The sequence below is a fragment of the Antechinus flavipes genome, chromosome 4, assembly GCF_016432865.1.
Source record: "Antechinus flavipes isolate AdamAnt ecotype Samford, QLD, Australia chromosome 4, AdamAnt_v2, whole genome shotgun sequence".
In the NCBI taxonomy this organism is placed as follows: Eukaryota; Metazoa; Chordata; class Mammalia; order Dasyuromorphia; family Dasyuridae; genus Antechinus; species Antechinus flavipes.
Window position 1 is genome coordinate 65,810,413 of NC_067401.1, and position 16,085 is coordinate 65,826,497.

Genomic DNA, 16,085 nt, shown 5'->3' on the forward strand with positions numbered 1-16,085 from the left:
ATGAACAAACAAATACATGAATCAACTATTGCTAGAACTGGGTATTATATTCCCACTGTTCTGGAAGAAAATTTGGAATCATGCACAAATAAATGACTAAAATGTTCATTTTCTTTGACCTATGAACTCTTTGCTGAGCATATGACCCATAAATCAAAGTTAGAAATGTCCAATAAACATACTAATGTATCAGGTAAGGCATGTTTTGTGGTAGCCAAAAACTGGGAACAAAGTAAGTATATCTCTTTATTGGAAAATGCCTGAACAGATTGTGCTACATCTATTTGATGTAATATCACTATACCATAATGAAGAATTCACAAAAACATGGAAAGGTAGAGGAATTGATACAGAATTAGGAAAACAATGTATACAGTGATACAATAACAAATAGAAAAACATGAAAGTAAAATGGAATATCATATAATAATGACGACCAAGTTTCATTACAGAGAAGAAGTGAGAAACTGTACCTCTTTCCCCTTTCATTGAAGAGATGAGAGACTATGGAATGTTTCTTGTACAATGAAAATGGTAATTGTGTTAGTTTGGTTTTCTTTTTTAAGCTCTAGTATAAGGTAAGGAAAATTCAGAAATGAATGTGATATAAGAAATAAGAAGTAACATAATAAAAAAGGTTTTAAAACCAAAATTAAATAAATAAACACGGTACTACAGCAGTAGATTTGAAATCTCCAAAAGAAAAATACACGTTCAGTGTGTACCCCTCTCTCCTCTCTCTCTCTCTCTCTCTCTCTCTCTCTCTTCTCTCTCTCTCTCTCTCTCTCTCTCTCTCTCTCTCTCTCTCTCTCGTGTGTGTATATATATATGTATGTCACACATACATAATATGTCTGGTACCTATACATATACTATTGACTATATAACTATTTCACATATATACTATAGCATATGTATATTCTATAGTAGATCTAGTATATAGATATTTAACATCTACTATAGTTAATTGTACTATAGATGTAGATACTATATTATACTAGTAAATCTACTATAGTGTATGTATACAAGATAGAAAATCTATGTATTCCTATAGTAGATATCTATGTATCTACTAAAGTATATACAGATAGTTTAGTGGACAGAGCACTGGTCCTGAAATCAGAAAGACCTAAGTTCACACTGTATTATAGATACTAAGCAACTAGGTGACATAAAGTACAGGAAATGGCAGCAGGAAGTACTGATTGGCTTCAGACCCTAACTATGTGATCCTGGACAAGTCCCTTAATTTCTGTTTGATTCAGTTTCCTCATCTGTAAAATAGAGATAAAAGTATCCATTACTTCTTAATATTGATGTAAGGTTCAAATGACAGATTTAATCTGCCAACACATAGTATTCACTATATAAATGTTTATTCTCTTCTCCATCCCCTTCACCCCTCAATATATATAGTATATACAATACATATATGTGAACATATATATTACTAGTTTACTATAAGCAGCATGTGTGTGTGTATATATGTATATATACATATATATACTAGTATAACTGTAGCTATATATATACTATATAGTTATAAACTATATGGTTTACTTGAGCTGCCAAAGTTATAAATACATGCATTACAAAAATTCATTTTCCTTATAGGAGAGATCTTCAAGCTCTCACTAAGCCTTTATTTTCATTTTAGGCAGAATCCTAACAGAGTAACTTGTTTTCCAGCCTGTATCTACATGGAAGAAGAAAATAAGAATAGAAAAATGATATCTAAATATGGGCACACTGATAGCTACAAGATAAGAAACAGGAAAAAAACTGATGCAAGAAAAAAAATAATTGACTGCATTTAGCTTAGAACCAAGCAGCCCTTTGTACTTAATAACCACCACAGCTTAGCAAAAGCATCATTCTTAATACAACAACAAATATATGCTATACATAATATATAGATGCAACAATAAATATGTAAAATAAATGTGTATGAAGGATATATCCATGTATTATCCAAAAAACCAAATCATTTTCAGTATAGAACAGGCTGATCTGGACAAGCACTGGAAACTGTGCAAACAAGTGAATATACATATATACAATGAAATATATACTCTAAGTCCATCATAGAATTAGAACTCTCCCTGCCACACATGTGACAATCTCAGTGTCACAAAGAAAAGAATTTTCTGTCATTGAAATCATGTACATTTGTTAAGTGGTAACAATAAAATCAAATTTCCTTGTACCCCACAGAGTAGCATGACTCATCTTAGCTATCCTTAAGTCTAATTTAGCACACTTGTTTAATATGTTTCAAGGGATTCATTGAAAGATTTCCATCAAAAGAATGGTTAAAATAAAAACAAAACATTGGAAACACTGAAATAGGGAAATTTCCATTATCTAGTAAATGCTTATTCCACTATAATGAGAAATAAAACTCTTAAAAACCATAAGTAGTCATCAAAAACAATACCATTTAACATCCTCATTTTTAAAAAATGAAGAAACAGGAACCAAGAAACTTGTTCAAGATCAAATAGGAAAGCAAGTAGCAGATCTGAGATCTGAATCTAAACCTACAGAGCAAAACTCTTTAAAATTAATCCCTCTAACTACTAAGGCTTTTCTATTTATGAAAAGGAAATTAAATTGGACAACCCAAGAAAAAATCCAAACAAATTTAATTCTTAACTTCAAATCATTCACAGGATATCTATCTAGGCTAAAATGATTTGATTACAACAGCCTACACTGTCTGGCTAGAACAATTCATCCAAGATGCTATCATTGACACATACTTCTATGTATCTACATCTGTCAACTAAACATATTTGTTTTCATTCACAAAATATTTCTAGTTAACAAAGAAAGACTATTGGACACTACATCAGGAACTAATATTACAGGGTTCTCATTAAGTGTCTAAATATGATTACAGTTCTATTCTTCACATTGTGACTTTGGTGGGAATGATAGTAAATATTTTAAAAAGTTAAAATTTTCTCTAAGCTTCTCTGATGAAAATTAAAACTTTTCTCAACAAAATGCAAAAGAAATAATAGTGAATTTAACACCAAGTATGAAAAGTCAAGACTCTGAATCTACAGGTTGAAAGCTCTCCTCCTGCCTTTGGAGAGGCCAGTGTCTAAATACCCCAGAATAATTTTCTCTAATCTCTTTCCAAAGGCCTCCAAAAACTCTCACAGTTTACCAGATAAGAAATCATTATGCCCCTTTGCTATTTGGTCATTTCAGTCTTGTCTGACTTTTTGCAATACTATTTGGGGTTTTCTTGGTAAAGACATTGGAGGGGTTTGCCATTTCCTCTTCTAGCTCATTTTACAGATGAAGAAATAAGGCAAACAGGGTTAAAGTGACTTGTGCAGTTATACAGCTAGTGTCTGAGGAAAATGAAGCTTCCTGACTTCAGGACTAGCACTCTATCCACTTCACCAACTAATTGCACTTAGGGAAAAAAATAACAATAAAAAAGAGTTCAGTGTGATCTCAATGTGACATAAAACACATAACTTATGCCTCCTTTAAACATGTCCAACTGTTTTGTTTTAACCATTTTTAATGGAAATCTTTCTAAAACACTCCAATTTTTTGTTATCCCCATTTCTCAGGATCTCCTTCCTTTCATCTAATCTAATTATTATCTATTTCAATTCATGCTCTCTTCTCAGGCTTTAAATCTTGGATTCATCTTTGACTCTTTTTTCCTTTCTCAGTTACTCACCAAGTCCAATAACCTTCTACCCTCATCATTTTTGATCAACTTGTGTCATTCATCTGAAATACAACATACCACCTCCCATCTACCCATCCCTCCCCTTCATAGCCAGTACCTGTCAGAGGAGGACCTTGCACCCAGATCTTGCTGACTTTGAGATCAGTTCTCTATCCCCTATGTCATGCTAGCTCTGAAAATAAAATCTTTTTATATTTTCTAAAAAAGAACACCAAAAGTCAATATATGCATGCATCACATCTGGTATAAAAACATTAAATGTTTATCTATGCAGCATATGTGTATACACACACACAAACACACATACACATATTTTGATGTCCCGCACAGAATAATCCTTAGTTCCCACAGGTTAAGCTAGCAGATAACAAGATCCAGAAGATACTGACAAATTGCTATAATAAAAATAACAGCAACGATAATAATAGCGTTCATATAGCTCTTGAAGGTTTACAAGACATTTTACTATCAAATTTGATTCTCACAAGCCATTGAGGTAGGGGCTAATATTCCCATTTTACAGATAAGAAAATGGAGGCAACAGAAAAATGACTTGCCTGGGGTCACATGACTAATATCCAAAGAAATCCTATCTTTCTCTCTCTACGTGTAATATTCAATTCACTATGTCACTGAGATGTTCCCAGGACTACGATATATTCTCTACATGTCATCCAAAAATAAGTTATATATTCCTTAACAGGTTGGCTGCAGAGTAATGAATGACTTTTTCTGCCGTGGCAAATTCCCAAAAGATTCATACTAAACTTTTCCATCTATCCACTGCCCTGTACTCAAAGGTCAACACCATAATTCAAGCCTTTATCACCTCTTACATGGATTAGCAAAAATTTTCTAATTAGTCTTCCTTGTCTGCTATTTCTCTTCCTTCTCCATTATCCTTATCAGTTCATCAATCCACACACAGATGCCAAATCGATATCCCTAAAGCACCGGACTTTGTCAGTCCCCTGAGCAAATAGCTTCTTGCTTATAATGGAGACTCCCCTTATATGCAATTTAAAGTCCTGCACAATCTGGTTCCCACAACTATCTTTCAGACTAACTTTATATTACTTCCCTTTATATATAACTTTACAACTAGTTAGTGTACTTGGTAGTCCCAATATAGAATGCTATCTTACCCTCACCTTTGTCCCTGGGAATTTTCTTTTTCTTTCAAAACAATTTAGTTGCCACTTCCTATATGAAGCTTTCCCCAATATCCAGTTGTGACTACTCATTTCACTTCCAAAACAGTGTTTTCTATATTTTGTATTTATTTAATTGTGTTATGTATTGTTTTCCACCATTGGAGGGCAAACACTATCATTTTTTTCTTTATTATTTTAAATGCTTAGAACAATAAGCAGTTAAAAATCTCAAAGGCATTATGTGTCTTTAAAATGTTTATAAACTTATAACCACAACATTTTCTGATGATGGAGAAACAAAAAAATTAAAAAGATAATAAAGTCTTGAGTGAACTGAGGAAATTAACCAAAATTCCTTATTCTTTCTTTCTACTCTCATGGTTAACCTCATTCAGTAATCCGCTTGGGAAAAGACCACTCACTTAAATCCAAGTAAGGGTTATACCTAAGAGAATCCTTAGAGCAGTAGTTAAATATTTAAATTTTAAAGGATGTTCTATATAGCTATTTAAAAAAAGTTAGGTTTATAAATTCAAAAAAACAGGCAACCATAAATTTATTACTAGAAGAGCTCTTACAAGCTATCTAGTCTGGTCCTCTCATTTTACAGATAAGGAAACTGAGGTCCAGAGAGATTAAAGAACTATTGTCAAAGGTCCTTAAATAAGCAGCAGAAATAAGGTTCAAATTAGGCTCAGCTTTCCATTCCTGATCACCCCAACAAAAAAAAAAGTTTCTCTTCTGAAAGTCAAAGGATCACAGATTTTGAGCCAGAAGGGACCCTCTCAAAGGTTCTCTGCTCCAACAGCTTCATGGATGAGGTTTTCTTATAATATTTGACACTGATACGGCTTCTACCCTGATCACGTTTTACCTTTATTTTTATCCATTGGACATATTCTCCTACTAAGACTATAATCCAAGATCCTTGAAAGCAAAAAAATATGTTGTTTTTCTTCTTTTTCTTCTTCAACTCTTAGTATCTGGTTCACAAAAGATACTTAATAAATGTGGGCAGAAAACATTTATTAAGCTAATTAGGTACCAATTAATAATAGTGAACATTCATAATGCCAATACTACAAATAATTAAGTAGTAGTTATCAATAATTAAAAAGCAGTTTTTTCATCTAGTAAATCAGTGAATGAAGATTTGACTAACAAAAGTATATATATCCATTGAGAATGCCTAAACTAGATAAGACCTAAAAAATCACAGTATCCTGTTGTATACCCCACAGTATTCTACGTGATGTCAAACTCAAACAGAACCAAATCCCATCTGATCTATACTGACTCTGAAAACCATAAATTAGTATTATCTGTGCTCTATTCTATTTTTACTTATTTTATTAAACAATTCCCATTTCCATGTAATATGGTTCTGTCACTCCAAAGGAGTTTCAGCAGAACCCAAGTTTGACACCTCTTAGAGGATCATAGTTTTAAAGCTGCAAGAAATCTTTGAGAACATCAAGTTAAAACCTCCACATTTTACAGATGAAGAAACTGAGGACACATACAAGGATTAAATGATTTGCCAAATATTGCATAATGGATAAAGAGCCTGATTACAAATTCCAATTCCATTATATAAAACTCTCTCTAAAATGCCAAAAACGTAAGAAACCAGAAGAAATTGGACTTGAGTGAAAACTGCTATGCAACTGTAGCAGCTGAAAAGGATTTCAATGTCAATGATTTTAAGTCTCTTCCTAGAATTACACAGAAAAATCATTTTAGACTTTACTGTAAAATGACCCAGAAAGCACTGCATCTTTTTGTAGAGTGTTTGTGTAGAGTGTTTTATTTTTTTAATGTTCTGAACAAACAAGTCCTCTTGAAGAAAACAAAAAGAAGTCTGGCTGCTGAGGTTTTCTGGGTTGCTAGGGTTTTGTTGTCTGCTTTTTGTTTTTCTTTTTATAAAAGAGTGCCTGTTCCTTGGGAAGAAATCATTATGGGGAAAAAAAAAGAAGTGAGATTTAACAACAGAGATAACCTTTCACTATATATCAAAGCCCTGAAAAGTCATTTTTATGGGCTTTTTTTAAAAGCCCATTTTGTTCCCTTAATTTCCTCTGTTGGGGGAAGGGTTTTTGTTTTGTTGTGTTTTTTATTCCATTGTGAAAATCCAGATTACAAGATAACACCAGTTCTATCCACGATGATGAATGTAACAGAGTTTTAGAATGTGCTATACAAATTTAGGGCCATGGTTACTCAACGGAGGCTCTCAGATATTGCATTTGCAGGTATCAGATTGCCTTAGACTATGCCTCCCCTCTCTCACTCCCCAAGCTGAAAACCAGTACCAGAAAAATGGATGTTTTTGAAGAGGAACTAGTCAAGGAGATGGTGTTTTCCCAAGCATGGGCATAGTCCCTTCTCTCTCCCTTGCCTGCTTGTCTCTGACCCTTTTCTCTCTCTGGGCTCTCCCTCCTTGCACTATTTCTCATCTTCATCGCCTCTCTATGACTAGTGCAGTGTTACACCAGGGAAAGAAAGGGAAGCTCAAAGAAATGAGTCCTATTGATGGCCTCTCCTCAGTGTCAAGAAGGTAACTGCTCTCTTTCAAAACTATCTGTCAGAGCTTTACTCAAATATAAAAATTGTTTTTGCAGCTATCTATGTTAAGTATGATTTAAAGATTCTATATTTTGAAATTAATTTTGATCTGTAAAGTTGTCATTTTTTCCTAATTGTAGCTATCTTAATAGCCACTACAAAACCATTATTATATAGAAGTGTGCTTCAGCTTAGAGCCAAGGAATCATAATTATAAAACTAAATTGTTACCTATCTTTTGTTTTCCTCCACTTTTCAGGAGATTTTTATTGCATTCAGTGGAACTAGAAATGCTCCTATAGTTACCAATATGAAATTAGGTTGTAACTTTAGAACAAGAAGTGTGATTTGTAAAGAATTTACATATTGGCATTTTTGGATTAGAGCACTAGATTTGGAGTCAGGAAAACCTAGATTCAAATTTCACTTCAAAATATACAAAATAAGTAACACTGAATAAGGTGTACTTATCTTCTCTGGCTCACAATTCCTCAAGTGTAAAATAATGAAATTGGGGGCTTAATGACTTAGGTTCTAAATCTATGATCCCATTTTCACAGAATGTTAGAATTACAAAGGGTCTTAGAGATCACCTAGTTCAAACACTCTAAATTTAAAATAAGGAAACTGAAGTTTGGAGAGATGAAATAATCTACCTTACTTTGGGCATCAATCAAAGATAAATACAATAGAATCAATGGAGTACAGAATTTGAGAGCAGGAAGGAATTCTCAGAAGACAACTGGACCAACCATACACAAAAGGAATTCCCACTACAAACACACCTTACAGTGGACATCCAGCCACTGACTAAAAACTCCCAAAGTTCAAAAACCCTCTAACCTCTCACAATCATATGGTTCTAATTGCTAAGAAAACTTTTCCTGACACTTAAGCTTGGTTTTCTGCAACTTCTACCCAGTGGTCCATTCTCTGAGGTCTAATGGAACAAGTCCTTCTTGCTCCTTCACAGGATAGACCTTCAGATACTTGCTCAAAATAGTGATCATGAAATTCTAAGTCTGCCTCTTTCCAAATTAAATGTCAGTTTCCTTCAATTGATCTTCATATGACATGAAATCAAGGCCTTTTAATATCCTTAATGCCCTCTCCTGGACACTCTCCAGTTTATAAATGTTCTTCTAAAGACATCCAGAATTGAACCCAATGCTCAAGATGAGTTCTAAGAAGGGCAGAATATAGCAGACTATCAACCCCCAGTTCCTGAAAGCTATACCTCTCTAAATGCAATTTAAGATTGCAGTCTTTTTTTATATAACACAATATGATTCATATTGAGCATAGTTTTCTAAAACCCACAGATCTTTTTCAGAACTACTATCTATACCTCTCTCTCCTCCATAGCTTATATTATTTTTGAAACCCAAATTTGAGATTTTACATTTATCTCAGATGAAATTCATCTTATCCAGCTCAGCTCAAAGGTCTCACTTGTCAAGATCCTTTTTGGATCCTAACTGTTTTCCACTATATTAGCCATTCTTCTTGGCTTTATATAATCTGCAAATTTAAAACTATTGATAAAAATGTTCAATAGGACAATACCAAAGAGAGGTCCCTGAGATACTCCAATGGAGATCTACTGCCATATTAACAAGGAACAATTGCAACATCCAATCTGTCAAAGTTCTGAAACAATGTACTACTGTCCTAACCCATCTCTTTTCATCTTCACCATAAGAATAATGAGATACTTTATCAAAAGCTTTAAGAAGATCTAGGTCAAGTACACCCACAGCATTCCCTTCAGTTAATAGGATAATACTGTCAAAAAAGGAAATGAGGTTAGTCTGACATAATATCCTGTTCTTGTTGAAGCCATACTTGCTCTTTGTAATCATCCTATAATTCGATCTCTTCTCCCAAAAAAAGGAATTCCAAGCCTTCATTTTCCTAAAGTAGTTCGAAATTTTCTTCTGCCATCCAAATCCCATTCCTCATCCATCCCCTTTCTATCAGCAGATGATCTGATTTTAACCTGAATTCCATCTCCTCCATAGCTCAAAACTTCTCTAAGATCTCACTCATCTTTTCCTTCTTTCTTCTAGTCTGCACTCTAACTCTATATGTCAAGGATAACTTCAGTGTGTGCCATTAATTCCATCCCCTCCAGATTCCTTCAGGGACCTTAGTCCATGGATCAGATTCTCTTGTTCATTTTCAATCTCTGCCTTCCTGTTGGCTTCTTTCCCTTTACTGTCGAACATGTTTAGATCTCCCCTTACTTGTTGTGACCCTTCAAGGACTTCTTCATCCCCCTATAATCTAGCTTCCATACTCTCCATCCACTCATCTCCAGGGACATTAATAAATCAAATCATCTCTTCTCAATCCTCCTGCTCTTTAATGTTTATATAGTATATTAAACAAATGACAAAACCATCCTTTTCTTGATATTCTCACCTTACTTGGATTCCATGATGCTATTCTCCTTCTGGTTCTCCTCCTATTTCACTTGATAATTTATCTAGATCTATCTCCCCCACAAGTCTGAGTGACTCCAAGTTTGTCTCTTACTCCCCCCTCTCTCATCTATTTCAACCACTCACATAGCTGCTAAACCTGTATACTCAGCCAGAATTTCTTACCTAAGCATCAGTTCCAAATCTCTGTCCATATAAAAATTCAATCTCACCATGGCCCAAACTGAGTTCATCAGAGGATCAAATATTTAGAGTTGAAAGGGAATTTCAACATTGTCAAATCCAATCCTTTCATTTTACAGATGAGGAAACTGACCAACCAAACTTAAAGGTCTTTCTCAAAGTCACAGAGGTATTAAGAATCTGAGTGAAGATTGTAACTTAGATCCTTTAGTTCCATACTCAATGTCCTTTCCACTGAACTACCTCCCAAAAGAATCTACTACCAGTCTTAAAATCCCAAGAGTCATCTTTGAATCTTTCCTTTTCATTATCCAACCTCCTTCACCCACTTAATTGCTAGAGCCATCTAAGTAAATAGAGGCCTGAGCCTTCAGTAAGAAATACTGGAGTTCAAATATAATCTCAAATATTGTGTGAATTTTCTCAATTGAATATGGGGCTGATATAGCATCTACCTCCTAGGGTTGACATGAGAATCAAATGAAAAAATATTTACAAAGTATTTAGCACTGTGCCTAGCACAAGGTAGGTGCTTAACAAATGCTTGTTCCTTTCCTTTCAAGTACTACTGATTCTATCTCTATATTATTTATTATTATTGTTATTTATATTATATTTTATATTTTATATATATATTATTATATTACATGCCATATATTTATGTTTTATATTATCATTTATTAACACAGTGCCTGACACATAATGGGTGCTTAGTCTATGTTTGCTGACTTGACCTGACTTGCCTAGTCCAGATCATTATCACTCCCCTAACTAAGGTAACAACCTAACTCTAATCTCTCCTCTCTACAATCCAGCCTTCATCTCAAGCCAACAAATGAATCAGTGTGACCATGTCATTCCATCATTCAAAAACTTTTAATGGCTTCCTACTTTCCATATTATAATATAAACGCCTTTGCTAGCATTCAAGGCATTCAGTAGTCTACCACTAACCTTACTTCAGATACAACTCTACAAGCACATCATCATCTTTCAGCCAAACAGAACAGCCAGCTGCCCCCAGACCTCACCCTGCCCTGCCCCACTTCTCTATCATCACAGAGGCCATTCCCCTTACAGCAATTCTGGAATACAATCCTTTCAATGTTTATCATTATCATTTCTGACTCTTTATGACCCCATTTGGGGTTTTTCTTGGCAAAGGTACTGAGTAGCTTACCATTTTTTTTCTCCAGCTCATGTTAAAGATGAGAAACTGAGCCAAACAGGATAACTTGGCAGTGTCTGAGGCTGAATTTGGACTCAGGAAGATGGGTCCTCCTGACTCCCAGAACCAGCTTCTAGCTACTATACCCACAGTTACCCCTTTCTTGAATGCTTTGCCTAAAGGTCTCCTTTATCCTTGTGATATCTCACCTTGTATTACAATGTCACATCCTTTAATAAAATTGGAACACAAGCTCTTTAAGAGCAGGAACTGTATTAATTTCCTCTTGGAATTAGCAGCACCTAAATTCAGCACTTTACATATAGTAAGTATTCTTATCAAACTAAATAGTTTGTGTAACAAAGCAGGAATTAGAGCCCAGGGACTAAAAATCCAATGATTTTCTTACCACCCCATTAGAATTATGGTTCTCATACTCAACATGTCATCAATGGCTGGCTATAAATTTTGTTCAACCGTACATATTGAAGATACAGGAAAAAAGAAAAAAGTGAATAGTGTCTTTATCCTAAAGAATCTTAATATTTCATGGGGAATATGATATATTTGCATGAAAAATTTAAAGACTTACCAAAAAAAATTTACAAAGAAAAAAATGAGAATCTAGAATCTAGATGTCCTTCAGGATCAGCTAGTCTAATTTATACATGGCGGGAAATCCCTTCTAAGACATCCTCAAATTTAGGGTTAGAGTCTTCTACTTTAAGATTTTGGGTGAGACAGAACCTGCAGCCTTTTGGTATAATCTGTTCCACCTTCCAAGAGTTCTAATGATTAGGGAGTTTCTTCTCAAGTACAGCTTCAGTTTACCACTCTGAAATCTGCACTGGGCCAAGCAGCACAAGTCTAATCTCGTTTACGTATGAAAAATCTTCAACTAATTGAAATCCTAAAGCTCCTTTTCTCTGGGTTAAGTAACACCATCAATACCTTTTAATTCAGGCATTTTTAATCTGGGATCTCTGAAATTGGTTTTGTTTTGCTTTTGCTGTCATTGTCCTTTATAAGAGTATCTCAATATAATTGCTTTCCTCTAATTTTATTTTGTTTTATGAATGTAAAAATATTTTTTCAGGAAAAGGGTCCTTAGGATTCGACAGAGTGGCAAGGGAGTTAATGATGCAGGAACAGTTATGAAACTCCCTACTTTAATTGCACCTAGCTACTCTCTTTTTTTAGCACATACTAGCAGTTTGGCAATCTTAAAATGTTGAACTAAAACAGAACACCACACCCCAGATGTAGTCTGTCCTAGACAAAGTAAAGTGGGACTATTCAATTCATTTCTCCTCCCACCTCATTTACAAATACTCAATAATTCTATCAAAGTAGCCTCAGATAGTATTACTTTTTTGCCTATCATGCTACACTAGAGAGCTTTCAAGTCATTAAAACTCCCAAGAGTCTGAGATTTTATTTTTTTCTTCTTTAAATTTTGTTATTTTATTTTTAATTTATGAAATAAAACAAGCATTTCTGTAACATAATAAAATAAAAAATTACACATAAAACTCAAATCTGTTATTTTCAACTTTTATTTTTTTCAAATATATAATAAAATTATCATGTAACTTCCTGTTTGTTTTTTCTTGCTTTCCTGCCTCCATGGCTGCCATTAGACACAAATTTAAGTGTGTGTGTATATAAAATCGTTCTATACATAGTCCTCTGTGTCAGTTCTTTCTCTGGACGTAAACAGTATTCCTTTATGAGTCCTTTGTAGTTAATTTGGATTAATAGTCAAATAGTCAAAAATGACTATTTTTTAAAATTTGATTAGTTGTATTTTTGGTGATAGTTGTATAGCCATGTCTCTCTCTCTCCCCATCACCATCATCGCCATTCCTTTACTCCATCCATTACTTGGCCAATAGATTCTTGGAATCCCTGTTGGGTTTGATATATCCCTGCTAAACAAAATCTTCCTAAGATTTGATCCATCGTGCCAGTCTGCCAGGATCTTCCAGGATTCCATTTCTATCATTCTTATATCTATCATCTCTTTCAGTTTTATATCAATCCTAATTTTTAAAAAAGCCTAAATTTCTATGGTTGTGCTTTAAACAAGAATCCAGTTTTTCTTTCTTTCACTTACTCATTCATCAAAAATATATAATAAGCAGCACCTATGGTATAAGGATAATATGGTGAAGATAACACACAATTCTCTATCATGAAATGACCTTATCTAGTTCCATGTATGCTCTCAGGATTTTTACAGGCTCACAGCTAGCGTCCATACGAATCCTTGACCCCCCCAAGAGCTTTGCAGACTTCATTTCACACTCTACATAGGAAGCAGTGGTGCTGATCTGTGGTGAGCTCTAAAGGGTGGAGTTTAAAACCAGGAAGAACTATGGTAATGAGACTGTAAAATTAGTAATATAGCAAACCAAAAAAAAGTAAGAGCTGAGATCCAGGAGCACAGACAGTCCAAAGGTGAAAGAAAAGTTCTCCCTGATATTGGCATTCTCCCAAGATTCCTTCCTTTAGGATCCCAAGTGTCATTAAAGACAAATTATTACTGATGGCAGTAATGTATCATCATATATGACAGATAAAAATACAGATGTCTCAGAGATGGGGCCATGAATCTATGATTTCATTAGTCTAAGGAACTTTGATGTGAAGCCAGAAATCTAGAACTGATAATCATGGAATATCTAGAACTGATAACAAGGAATCAGAGACTTAACCTGAAAGGTTAACTGACTTGCCCCTGGAATCATAGAGTCAGGCTGTGTCAGAAGTAGCAGCTGAACTCTAAGGCAAAAACTCATATTTATGAAGATGTTTTCGATCTTTGAGAGGCAGCAAGCACAACATAGGAAAGAGAGCAAAGGTAGCCTTGAAATCAGTTGTAGAGAAGATAGAATTGCCCTGTTAGAGGGAGTTCCTTTATCTGGGATTTCCTAAGACCAATAAAATCACAGACCTAGTTCCCATCTTTTTAAGATTCACAAAAACGATTCCTCCCTTCCCTTAACCTAGTGAATAAGTGATACAAGTATTATTTATCTCCTTTTATATATTAGAACTTGAGGGATCTGTCTATGTCACAAGTCAATGTCAGAAGCTGGCTTCAAACTCAAAGGTCCTGATTCCAATTTCAACAGTCCAATTTCAACACTACCTCCTCTTCTTACCACTAACCACAGTACCTAAATTTAAAAATCTCTTAATTAATAATAATTTGCCTTTATTTATAGCTAAGCTCTACAGTACCATATAAATAAAAGCTAGAGGTACTTTCCCTTAAAGCTTGCTAACCATTACTGTGTGCAGGATTTATAACCATGAAAGAACATCAAGAGAAGCATTTCACACATAAATGACAAAGCTTTAAGATAACATGTGTCAATCACTATTTAGTGTGCTAGTTATTAAACTATAGAACTAACATATAGTCCCTTCAATTAATAAAAAAAAATCAATTAATAAGCAGTTCCTAATTCCTAAAGCCAAAAATAAAAATTAAACAGGAGTAACACAATGGTACTCAGTGAACACTGATGTTACTGACAGTGAATTAACTAAAGTGTATAGGACTGATGAGCAACATCAGAAAACACCAGGGTCTCTACCAGATGTACATTCAATCAATATTAATTTGACTTTGTTTATAGCTAACTTGTCCCCTAGCACACCAATAACAGTTAGAAGAATTTTTCTTTAAAGCTTACTGAATATCACTGTATGCTGGATTTATAGCCATACAAGAATATTTTTTTTTAAGATAAGTGCCAAAGCAAGTACCAAGACAGTTCTTTTTAACTTCTTAAATTCAGGGCCTCATTGACAACACGGGTATCCAAGATTCCATGTCTCTGACCACATGAATTTTTTTAATTTTACATTTAAATACCTAGAACTATTTTCAGTCAAGGATCGTAATATTCCAATCCTTACTCCAACACTGCTCAAGAAATAGCATTGAAAGACTCCTAAAAAGACAAATAATCAGGGAGAAACCAGTTTTAAGATAACAGATAGAAAAAATGTTTATTGAAGAAATCTTTTCTCCCTAATCAATATTTAAGCTTACAATTTGGTGATAAGCTCATTTCTTTAATGAAGAGCCATACTCATAAATCTCTAGAAATAGCAACATACTTAGCTAATCATATGTGATAAGATAGCTTAACAAAATAACTTTGGTAACTGATCATTTCTCAGCACTAAACATTAGGTTAGACTAAAAAGGAAATCTAATTAAGTACCTGAGTTGAAATAAAACAGGAACCCTCTGGAATTAATTTTTGATTTGGCTTCATTTGGATTTTTGATTTTGTTGTGATTTTTTTAAAAGACAAGTTTCAAGCAAGCAGATTTTGCCCTCTTTGCTACCTCAACTCTCCCCTCCAGGTCTCTACCGCTAAATGTGATAGATATGATTTACTTCCAAGATTTAACATCCCTTCTACTATATGATTATATTTACTAGAATTTTTGGTTCTGTAATTTTTCTCCATTCCTATGTCCATCATTCAAGGTCTAGAGCCTCCTAATTAGTTTCAAGGTCTCAAATCTATGCCCTCCCCAATATAACCACCACACTACTGCTAAAGTGAGATATTTCTGATCCATAAACTTTAATGATTCAATGATCAAATTCAAACTCTTGTTAGTGTATTTAAAGCTATTCATATCTTGATTCCAACCGACATCCCTATTATTGTTCTTCCCTAATTTACGGACTAGCCAAAGTGACTTTTTTTGAAAACATCTTATCTCCTCTGCAATGGTTTTCCCTCCATACCTGGATACCTCCTCTGTCTCACCACTTTTTAGAAGTCTTCATTTCTTTAAAACTCAGAATAACCACCACATTG

General features: G+C 34.2%; 1 protein-coding gene across 9 annotated transcripts in view; it reads right to left on the minus strand.

Annotated features, from left to right (window-relative positions):
- The window catches only part of CDC14A (cell division cycle 14A), a 234,144-nt gene that overhangs the window by 211,551 nt on the left and 6,508 nt on the right, over positions 1–16,085 (minus strand). The gene's annotated exons all lie outside the window — the stretch shown is intronic.